The 12,118-nt window shown below is 37.2% G+C and overlaps 1 protein-coding gene across 6 annotated transcripts in view; it reads left to right on the top strand.

Annotated features, from left to right (window-relative positions):
• CRACD (capping protein inhibiting regulator of actin dynamics) overlaps positions 1–12,118 on the top strand; it is a 108,737-nt gene that overhangs the window by 43,329 nt on the left and 53,290 nt on the right. For 4 of the 6 annotated variants that reach the window (XM_085223093.1, XM_085223092.1, XM_085223088.1 and 1 more), the window contains exon 2: positions 7,845–7,983. The gene's annotated coding sequence lies outside the window, so the exon portion shown is untranslated. Of the gene's footprint in view, positions 1–3,397; positions 3,503–7,844; positions 7,984–12,118 lie in introns of all 6 variants that reach the window. The other 2 variants (XM_085223089.1, XM_085223090.1) reach the window with 2 other exon arrangements.

Raw genomic sequence — 12,118 nt, 5'->3', positions numbered from 1 at the left:
GTGCCCATTTTTTTTTTCTTCTGCTTTTAAGTTCTGTTGACTGTTTTGCAAACAAGTAGCAAGTATTTTATGCATGTGGAGCAGGATCCTACTCCACAGGCAATTTTATAGCTTCAACTAAGTCGGCCTGTAGCGCAGAATTCAATTTAGATTAAATAAAATTGATGGAATCTGGTCACATAGTATTGGAAGTAATAATTTTTCTAATTGTTTGGGAATATTGTGTGTATACACTGGGGAACTATTTTTTAAGCCATCAGTGTTTTTATTTGCATTTTAAATATGTGGAAAAAGAACAGAAGAAATATTACCTTCAAAATCCATGGGAAAAAAAAAAAAAATCCTGCAGCAATTGATGACCTGCCTTATTATTTTAAAGTAGTGCAAGAGAAGCTATAGTGTATTTTCTCTTGGACATTAGAATTCTATTTTGCACAGTGTAGAGAATTAAAGAAATCAGTCTTGGCAATGAAATGAAGAAACAGCAATGTTTTACTTTTCACTTCCAGAGTGTGCTAAAAACATTTTTAGTTGAAGATGTTTGTGGTCCTTAGGAAAGAACGTGTTATGCTGTCTTAAAAGAAAAAAAAACATCTGTGCATAGAAGCTGTGCAGAATAGAGGCTTCAGCCACTCAGGGATAGGTAGAATTTTCCTTAATTTCTTTAATTTATTTCTTAAATTCTGCCAGCATAAGTATAGCTGAGCACTTCAATGAAGCGTACTTTGATTCACACTTAGGTCACCTCCCCTGGTTGAGGTTAGCCAAGTGTGAAGAGCTCTGCTAGAGGGTTAGTCTCCTAGAGGAGTTCTCTCAAACATTTGTAACACACAAGTAAAACCATGGTTTTATTTTGATTTAGCTGCTGTTAAACATCAGTTAAGGTAAAACTGCAGCATGCTCTGCTTATACTACGTCATTGCTGTAGATTAATGCTTTGCAAAAAGGTACCCATTTGTTAACGTACTTCTTCCTCACTTCAATGCCATCAAGCTCCACTACACCCAGCTACGTTTTCTCTTCTTCATGCCTCATCAGAAGTCAGGTTGCGCAGACCGAACAGTTTCATTTACCCATCTGCATGTCCCCATGTCTTTAGATGCTGTGGTGCTGCTTTCTTGTGCAAATGCAATTAACCTTCACTGACCCTCACTGTGCTGCAGTGAATTGAGTGAGCGCAGAGGTGAGCAGGGCACACAGCTGCCAAGTGTGCACGAGCAGGGGGTTGTTAGCTCTCCAAAATCTATGTTTTTCATATTAAGGCCCGACAGGGTTTTCTGAGAAGGCTGTTCCTGCTCCTGTTTCGGAGATCAAACTGCCTTCTTACTCTGCCTGTTGCAAGCATTTGAATTTTACATATATGAGCTTTGCTGGGGAGATGACTTCTTAATGGTGTCAGTCTGACCCAATATTATGTCAGTGGCAATGGTTCTGCAGGTCCAACAAGGTTAATTCAGTTTTGTCGTATTTACTCATGTCAGTTATTGGCTTGTTATAAAATAGGGCTATACTTGAGAAAAAACAGGACATTTTTCCTGGTTATATTTCCTAAGCATGTATGTTACTTTCTGGATTTGTTCTCTTCCATTTGCACAAAATCATAGTGTGGCTATGGTTGACAGGGACCTCTGGATCCATCTGGTCACTTCTCTGTTCAAGCAGGGACACTCAGAGCAGGAGCCTAGACCCATGTCTAGGTGTCTTTTGGAGATCTCCAAGGAGGAGACTCTACAGCATGTGGGTAGCCTGTGCTAATGCTTGGTCACTTCACAGTCAAAAATTGTTTCCTGATATTTGTAGGGAGCCTCTTGTGTTCCAGTTTGTGTCCACTGCCTCTTGTCCTCTCACTGGGCGCCACAGAAAAGAGCCTGGCTCCATCTTAATATTCTTTTTTCTAGATTATTATGTGTTCTTGTAGATATTATTGAGCCATACTGACTGGTGGAATATGACTGAAAGTCAGCTCAGATCTTCTTCATGTTTTGTTTTGTTTGTTTTTTTCCTTCTTGGTTTTCTTACGTAGGTTTGCACCTCAGAAGAGGGTTTCTTGCAAGGCAAAGCAAGGAGATCTGGGATCCCCACTCTGACCAATACTGGTATTGAAAACTGACAGTTGACCATTTTTGCTGCTTATATTTTTTCCCAATCTCCTAGCAGTTACATGAATTAAATTATATTTTATGAGGTCTTATCATTTCAGGAGATGATATATACCAATGACAACAGATGCGCTAAGTTGCCTAAGCAACTTATCCCAGGATTCATGTGCTCTTCTTTGGGAGATGATTTATTAACCATGACTTTTACATTTTATGCTATTCATATGCTTTTAAATACTAGTTCTGAACCTTTAGGTTCTTGCTTGTCTTTCAAGAAAGTACATAAAAATGTAATTTTGGCTGAGAAAGGAGAGCACAAGTTGTCCAGCCTGTTTGGTTGTTATTTCCTGCATGTGTAGCAAGGGCATGATTTGCCATCTATGTTTGGATGGAAAGGAGAGGTACACAGGACTATGATGGTAGCTCCTTTTGAAGTAGAATTCGCTTTGATGATTTTCAAAAGCATTTTGTTTAAAACCTAGGTATCTTGTGGACAACTAGGAAAGGGAAGGTCAGATCATATCTGTTGGCTATTATTTTCTCTAAATGTACCATGGTATTTGGACTAAGGAGATTGCTTGCACTCAAATAGTTCAAACCCCAGACTCAGGGAAGAAGACGACATTAGATGAACTGAACCTGGTATTTCATCCCTTATGGGGAAAATGTCTGCTGCTATATATGCACAGCATTTCCGCACCTCTATCTGTGTATATGCACATGCATACATGAATGTCTGGGGCTTGTGTTCTTTCAGGAGTTGGTCTGAGAGAGACTAGAGAGTCAAACTCAAGTTTGGGTCGGTGATAAAAATGGAAATAGGATCTCAAGAGACTGTTTATTAGCTATTAGCATTTGCAGATGGTAAGAGATGCAGTGTCAGAGACAGGAATACAAAGCAGTGAAATAGTGTGGTGTGCAACACAAAGACATCTTAGTTTCAAAAGTGGAGAAAGAAATGTATTGGTGGCCACCAAGGAAATGTGTGATGTTCTTCAGTTTTGTTTTTAGTTTACAAACTAAATTTAGATATCAAAATTTATTACAAGTTATTAGTAAAGCTTGTATCTTATTATTAACTTGTTTCCTAAATCTGACTATGCCAGAAGTGCTTTTCTGAACTCTGCTGCTTTTCATAGCTAACAACTTATGGCAAGATTTTATGGAGTAAGTAGTCTAAAAAAATAGATTTTTCTATATTTTTATAGTTGTGTAAAATAATTAATTTGTGTGATAGTTATTTTATTAAAATAGATTTGAGAACCACAATTTTAAATGGGCTAACGCTGTTTCCGTAGAACCTGGAAGATCATTCTACACTAGAAAACATGCATTTCTTAGAGGGATCATCTTCCTTGCGATAAGAAACACAGACTCACAGTTTTCACTATTTAAACTGAAAGGTATGTGTTCTACTGCTTTAAAAAAAAAAAAAAAAAAAAGTTGTTAATATTGGCATTCTCTGTTTGATTATAAATATATATATATATATATTCTCCTTTAAATTAGAAGCTTCTTTTGCATTGGAAAGAAAGTAGTGTGAGTAAGAACAGTTATATTTACCTAGTGATACTATTATTTTCCTCTTGGAATAAATAGCTTTACTCAGCTACGCTGAGAAGTAGAAATATGCTCTTAGTAAAACAGAGATTTGTTTATTTGAATGGGTATTTTTAGATGGGGTGAAAGGTAGAGGAGAGTCCTTTGCTGGTATGAATATTTGATGGCTTGACATGCTGACTTGCCTACTAGTCTTGTGCTGCATGGCAAAATAACAGCTGTCTGGATTATGAACAACTATTGTCTGAGAAGCTGTAAATAAACCAACCAACAACAGCTTGAGAAACTGAAGCAACTTTTTCTTTCCTGATTTCCATTCTGGTTAGAGTTTTCATGGATGCTGGCGCCTGACCTCATTGCTTTTGGGTGCTACTTATTACTGTGGGATGCAGTGATTTTTTCCTTAACGTTATGCAGAGTATGCATCTACTTAACTTTCTACGCTAGAAATATATATTTCTAACATTGCACAGAATTTTACTACTGCTTTAGAAAGATGTGAGTAGAATAGTTTCCTGAAATAATCTTTCAAGGACCAAGTCTTCCCTTCCAGACTTCTGCTGGAATTTCCTTTTCATCAAAATGTTTCCATATATACCTGTATCCACTTCTTCCTCTGAGAGGATAAAAGAATGCTATTAAACATAAGGAAGACTTTTTTTTTTTTTTAATTCTGCTGGAATGCTTCATGAGCTTGCTAGCAAACAGCAACTTTTTTCTTTTCCTTTAGCCTTGAGCAGTAGAAGTCTATATTATCCCTAGGAGTTCAGAATACTTCGGGTTCTGATTTTCAAGAACAATAAACTAGTTCAAAGACTGATCCGTTGCTCACATCCCTTGAAACCTTAACCAATGAATGAAAACTGACTCCACGTTATGCCAGCCATTTATCGATTTAATACTCCCCTTGAGATGCATACAAAGTAGTGAGCCCACAGCCTCTTGCTTACTGCAGGTGCATTGGCCTCCTGGGGCCTGCTGTGCCACAGCCATCAGCATAAATAAGTCAGTTGCAGGGAAGGTCAGGGAAACGTGAAATTAGCAGCCAGCTCCACTGAAAGCCTATTACTCCAGCAGCTATGTTATGTCTGCAAGATAGGGGTGTTGGAGAGTCTGCTCTGGAAATGGATTTTGGTTGCATGCAGGATTTACAGATAAAAACTAGCAGAGGTCTTTGGACTGACAATTAATTACTGGTGGGAAGGAGGTATTTTCTGATAAAAAATGGTAGATTTCTACCTGTTTTGCTAGAACAATATTGATCTGATATGCTCTTGCAGGTCACAAACTTTCTATGCTCAAACTGTTGCATGTTTTCTTCTCATTACTGCATTTTGTGTCTGTAAACAAGAGAGCAGTTCTGATTCACTGTGTGGAACTTAGATCTGAAGCTGATGATGTGCATATATGAGATTTTTAACATCTGGAGTTCCTGGTTATTCACAACTATCAGCAGATTGAGACTTTCACAGTTTGTCATAGCATATGAGTACTCTTTTATTTTAATTTGGACTGATGAGCTCAGGATGTTTTCATGATGTTTTTGCCGTTCCATTCACACCTTGAATACATCTTGAATGTTACGAGTAGTGTAGAGTCAGTCAACAGAGCACTAATGTGTCATTTCTCAGCTTGAGCTGACCTCGCCTCCACCTCCAAATACGTTTTCTATAGGATCAGCACTGATTTCCAGTATTCATGTCCTGGCATCCTCAGAGCATCCATTTGCATACTCAGCCTTATGAACTTCAGGAGCAGTTGAATACTGAGGCTAAGAATCCCACAGTCTGATGCTCACAAGCTGTTGGCAAGCTCTTTTGTTTGAAGAGCAGTCCTGTCTCATGAATTGGAGCATCATTCTTGTGGCTAAGAAGGCCAATGGTATTCTGGGGTGCATTAAAAAGAGTGTGGCCAGCAGGTGGAGGGAGGCAATTCTTCCTGTCTACTCTGCCCTGCTGAGGCCACATTTAGACTACTGCATTCTGTTCTGAGTTCACCAGTTCAAAAAAGACAGGGATCTCCTAGAAGGTGTCCAGTGGAGGGCCACAAAGATGATAAAGGGCCTGGAGCATCTCCTGTATGAGGAAAGACTGAGTAACCTGGGTCTGTTCAGCTTAGGAAAAAGAAGATTGAGAGAGGATCTGATAAATGTTTATAAATATCTGAAGGGAGGTGGGGGGCAAATGGATGAGTCTGCTCTTGGTGGTGTGTACATTACAAGGAGTAATGGCCTAAAACTTGAATGTAGGAAGTTCCATACTAACATGTGACAGAACTGCTTTATAGTAAGGGTGATGGAGAACTGGAACAGGTGGCCCAGAGAGGTTGTGGGATCTCTTTCTGTGGAGATATTCAAGACCCATCTGGACACCTACTTGAGTGATCTATTGTAGGGTATCTGGTTTAGCAGGGGAGGTGAACTCAAGGATCTCTTGAGGTCACTTCCAACCCCTGCAATTCTATGATTCTGTGATTTTCTTATCACATTGTTCCTACAAAATACTCTTATTTGTAGCTGCCTGAGGATACAAGTGATTGTGTGAATGAATATAAGAAATACTATTTAACGCAGTATGAGAATAGGATAGATGCTATAAAATGTCTATCTGATACTCAATTATTTTTAGTTGTATGAAAATGGAAGCTAACAATCATAGAATGGATTGGGTTATAAGAGACCTCAAGGATCATCAAGTTCCAACCCCCTTGCCACAGGCAGGATTGCCAGCTGCTAGATCAAGTACAATATCAGATTGCCTAGGGCCCCATCCAACCTGGCCTTAAACACCTCCAAGGACTGGGCATCCATAACCTCTCTGGGCAGCCTGTTCCAGCACCACGCTAAGTAAAAAAAATAATTCCCTGTGACATCTAATCTAAATCTTCTTTTCTTGAGTTTAAAACCATTCTCCCTTATCTTATCCTTGTAAAAAGTTGATTCCCTCATGTTCATAAACTCCCTTTAAATATTGGAAGGCTGCAGTGAGGTCTCCCCACAGCCTTCTCTTTTCCAGGCTGAACAAGTCTGGTTCCTTCAGCCTGTCTTCACAGGGCAGGTGCTGCAGCCCTTGGATCATCTTCATGGCCCTCCTCTGTACCCTCTCCAAAAGCTCCACAACTTTCCTGTGCTGGGGGCCCCAGACTTGAACATAATATTCCAGCTCATGAGAGCAGAACAGAGGGAGACAATCACCTCCCTCTCCTTGCTGGCCACCCTTCTTTTGATGTAACTCAGGGTACTACTGGCCTTCCTAGCTGCAGGCGCACACTGCTAGCTCATGCTAAGTTTTTCTTTGACCAGGAGCCCTAGGTCCTCTTCAGCAGAGCTCCTCCTTTCTCCCCTTTTTGTAGATAGGAGTGATGTTTTCCTTTTTCCAGTCCCTGGGAACTTCATCTGACAGCAACAATGCCCTAATAAAAGCCAAAATACTTACAAGAAAACTTCAACAGCATGGTTTTATTTAAAATTACAAAGTTAGTTTCAGACTTTTTCAACGCAAAACTAAAAGCTGAGTGAAAACAAAATTTTGTTAATAGTTCACCTTTGTGCAATTTTACAGTTTCTATTAATTTGTTTAAAATTTTCTTCTTTCACAGAACAGATTACTGTATTGAATAATTACTATAGTTTGATTATTTTGAGGTAAGAAATTTTTTTGTTAAAAAAGTATTCCATACTTTTTGCTGGAAGAGTATTTAAAACTCATTTGACATCCTGCAGTTGGAAGAAAATCAAAGGTACAGTAAGTTCTTATTTTAATTTTTGGAAGTTGTTAGTTTCTCAAAAGGAATAACTGGAATCAAATACCACATTTTTATTTCAGCCAAAACTACAGTAAAACCATTTTCATATTTTTCATGAAAAATAATTGAGTTAGAATCACAGTTTATGACTGGGAGGAAACGTAGGAAGTTGCTATTTCAGTAGTTAGAAAAGGTAAAGAGAACAACTGGTATGAAACTCTCAAAGGGAAATCTGAAACTAATGAAAATTTCTCTCATTGCAATATCTTTCCATCTTTCTCTGTTTTTTGTTTTGTTTTTAACTACAGCATTTCAGACTGTTTACAAAAGACATGGCAGGCAGGAATTGCTCAGCTTATAAGAACCCCAAAAAGAGAGGAAGCAAAAAAGTCTGATCTTAAAAACGTGAATTAACACTCTTTCTTTCCCCCTTTTACCTAGACAGTGTGGGAGAAGAATGTTAACCACATGGCCTTAGCGGCATATTCTGCTTTCTGATCGCTTTCATTAAAGAAAAATCCCTATTTGAGAGAGGAAGGAAGACTGAAAATATAGAACGTCACATCCCATCTTAAGAAAGGTAAGGGAACATTTTTCTACTGATCCTTTAGTGCTGTTTGTTTTTTTTTCCCCCAGCAGATTTAGTGCTGATGACTGTGATGTCTTCAGTTAACATTAAGTTGAAGTGAAAATGCAGATAATAACTGAATACTGAAGTTTGTATTTTACCTACTCTAACTTATGTACTCTAACTTATACAACGGAAAAAAACATTATCATATTAAAGGAAAAATGTACTGTATGTATTACTGTACTCCAAACTATTCTGCGTGTACTTTTTGTGCATTTTTTAGGGGAAAACAAACAAACACCCAGTGTACACAACTGCAAATATTTAATTTCAATCACTGAAGTCATGTAAAGATACACATAGTCTCCAGTCTACTAAGCAGCTCTCATTTTGCCAAGAGAGATGTTTTGGGAAATACAGCGTGTTTGCAGAATGCTACCACTGGGAATTAGTGCATTTAGGCTTTTACCAGAACTGATCTGTACTATTTTAATTTCTGCAGGGTTTCTGATTGATTGGTTATTTGTGAAATATTTACAACTCGGCTTCCTTAGATGCTTCAGTTCTAATGAGTACTGGAAGATACTGAAAACATACTGAATTGTGCTTGTTTCCTCTGAAAGTGGAATGACAGCAGCAAAGGGTTTTGTCTATTTAGGTTACTTTATTTTATTGTCATTATTATTATTATAATTATTTCATTTTTATTTGTTTTATTATTTGATTTCTATTTATTTATTTTGCCTGGGAAGAATTTTGGAATTGTGAACGATAGGTAATGACTTCTTCCTAGAGCATTCAATTTGGAGTGTGGGGCAAACATATTCATCAGTGACTTCATCTGTGAAGTCAGTGTGAAGGTAAGGTAGTACAAAAGCTACCGTGAACTTACTCTATCCGTAGAGGCAGCTCCGGTCAAAATTTGGTTGCAGGGCTCTGTCTAGCATTCAGAATATACTGTTCATGCACTCTGCATTTCTGTAAACCTGGGTTCAGTCTTTATCTAATGTAGAGATGCTGTATTTGTTTTTTTACAAAAAATGTAGACTCTGTTGTTCACAGCTACTCACGTTACTTGGAAAATCTGTCATGTCTAACCAATATTACTATATAAATTGAAAAAGATTCTTGTCCTGACTTACTTGTGAATGTTATGTGAAAATGTATGTTTGACTGGTGTGGAATGTGGAAAGAGAATGAATGATAGGCAGATTTCATTGGCAGCTTTCCTTAAATGGTCAGCTGTTTTCTGTTAATATAACACAGGTGGGGGTATTTTCTTACTTTTTCAAAACAGGAAGATGTGAAGTGTGCTACTCTGTCAATGCAGGATGCTTCCTGCCTGTTCTCTCTAACCTCATCATGTTTGCATGACAGTTGTGTCTAAGGAGGATAGGTTCTGAGCTACCTTCTGTTCCTTTTTGATAGACTTAATTTATGCATGCAATACAGCAGTTCTCAAAAAGCACATTTTTCACTTTGCTAAGCCTTGGTACAATACACATTGCTTAACAAAGGAGTATTTGAAGAGCAGTATGAGAGTGGTCAGTTATAGTGCCATCTTCAGATTGGCTAATATGAATTTTGTAAATTAAGTATACATTTCAGTATAGTATTTGCACATATTTTTTATTCCAAGAGAAGTAAAGATAGCTTTTTTTTTTCCCCACAGTCTATCATTGTTCTTTCGTAATCTACACCCACGTGTCCTATGTTAGAATGTTCTTTTTTGTCACAGAAAACAGAATCAAAACTTTAATAGGAAATAATTCACACTATGAGTAGTGATTTTTGCTTATCCATATAGTTGTTTCTGTTGTAAATGATTTGTAAATGTGTTAGTCAATTTTTTAACAAGTTTATTGAAATCAAATATTTCACTAAACACATAGGTTGCTCCAAAAGTAATGCTTTGTGGAAACTACAACAGATACGAAGAGAACAATAACACTATTTATTAATAACAGCAAATTCTCAGCTGCAAAACACTCTTTTTCAACATAGTCACCACTGTTAGTTGTGTGTTTTTGCTCCAGTGAACAACAGTCTGCATGCTGCGCTCATAAAAATCTGCAGCAGCAGAAGTAACACACTATTGCAACTGGTGAAATGTACCACCCAGCGCATCACCACACTAACATCATCAACTCATAGAATGGCTTGGGTTGTGAGGGACTTTAAAGATCTTCTAGTTCCCATTAGATGTCAAGTTACTTTTGTTTTAGAACAACTGCTCATTTCCCTTGTCCACTTTGTCACATTCATTCATATGGGATTTAACATCTATTAATTGGCCTGCATAAAAACATTCAGAAAGCACTGATGAATGTCAATGGGTGCATTTTTTTCCACATGGAAGGAACTCAGTGACACACCTTTGCTTCACCTGCACTTCCATGTCAGACGCCATTTTGTCAGACTTCCCCTCTGCTGCCATCTGTCACACAGCAACAGAATGTAATGGAATATTGATAGAAAGGTTCAGCCTGCATCCACCTCTGACACTGTGGGCCCACATAACAAAATAGGAGGCATTACTTTTGAAGCGGCCCTTGTATATACTTTTTCACTAGCTCCTGCTGTCATTTCACATTTTCTAGGTTAAAATGTTCATCTTCAGACTCATATTTATTGGTAATTCTCTCCTGGTTCTCCAAAGGCTTCAGTTTTTCTTCAAGATGTGGCTTTTTTGTTTTCATCCTTCAAATAATTAGGAGAATAGAAAAACCTACGTTCCTTTTTGCTCTCTTAAATTTTCTGATTTCACTTGTATCATTCAAAGCTGTTTTTCTTTCATTTATTCTGTTAATTTGTTTTCTGTATTTTGCATTCCTCATTCTTCTTTCCAATAAAGATTTCTTTCTTACAGTAACTGATGACTATGGTTGCAATCAACTGTGGACTTCAGTAGAAGTACAAACTACAAGGATTTAATTAAATGAATCACTATGCGTTAATCAGCTGTGCAAATAATTTATTTCCTCATTTTAACAAAGAGGTCCTATCAAGAAGACAGACACCTTGGTGTAGTCAGCATAATGTAGCATTTCTTCATGATTCATTTTCTGTATTTCTGGACTTCCAACTGCAATGAATTTGAATGGTAATTGGAACAAGCTTCAATTTGAAAATCTGTGAAATGTGAATGAATTGGTTGTCTTCTCAAATTTAATATCAGAAGGTAGATTCCCACACAAGATCCCTGTGGCCATCCAGATTCCATCTGAGTGAATTTCTCAGTTGAAATACAGCTCAGAGACTTGCATGATTTTCGTAGAGCTTTCATGCATCCTTTGCTATTTTTACTTTGTTTCACTGCACGTGGTGTTCTTCCTAGAGATTTGCACTGTCCTGAACTGGCAGTAGGAAGAGGTGTCTTCAAGACAAGTTTATTCTTCAGCTCCATTATCTTTAAGCATTTAAGCAGTAAGGGCAGCTGGACTCTCCTAGTATGGCTGGTTAAGGTTTTTCATTGAAGTTTTTCATTGCTCATATAATTTGGCTAATTTTTGTTGATGTAATTGAGGGTAAATCTGTATTATAGCACTATTTTGAATCATAATCTTTTTTTTCCCATGGAGCATATGTTATTGTGTGAAGAAAGACTTATTGCTCAAAAAGGAATGATTCTGGAGATGACGTGAAAGTAAGAAGTGTTCAGTCTTCAGGCAAGTTTCACAAGAAAGTTCTTCAGGATGTTTTTAAGCTGTTATTTTGGTTTGACTATATATTTTTCAGAAGGACAATGCTGTAATTTTTAATGATTTTTTTTTTTGTTAGATCTGAAAGGTGTAATCTACTATTATAATATTCCTATATAATATAGACAGTAAAAGTGTCTCTGATTGAGCATGTTAATGTAGTGGTTTATTCCTTGATGAAACTTAAAGTAAAGAAAACACCCAGCTAAAGGATGTAATTTGAAGAAAATTATTTTCTTTAAAAAGGTTTCCTTTCAGTTCTACAGGATTTAGGTACTTAATGCAAAGTTTTATACTGTAATACTCTTCAACACTATTACACTTTAATTTAGCATTCATGTACAGCACTGTTTTTATTTGTTATGGTAAATAGAAATTCTGGATATACTGTTTAAAATATTTCTTATAATAGAAGTAATATTACATATTATATAAATATATAA

This window comes from Meleagris gallopavo, chromosome 4 (genome assembly GCF_905368555.1).
Source record: "Meleagris gallopavo chromosome 4, MGAL_WU_HG_1.1, whole genome shotgun sequence".
Lineage (NCBI taxonomy): Eukaryota > Metazoa > Chordata > Aves > Galliformes > Phasianidae > Meleagris > Meleagris gallopavo.
Note: the sequence above shows the minus strand (reverse complement) of the source record. Positions and strands in the feature narration are given on the sequence as shown.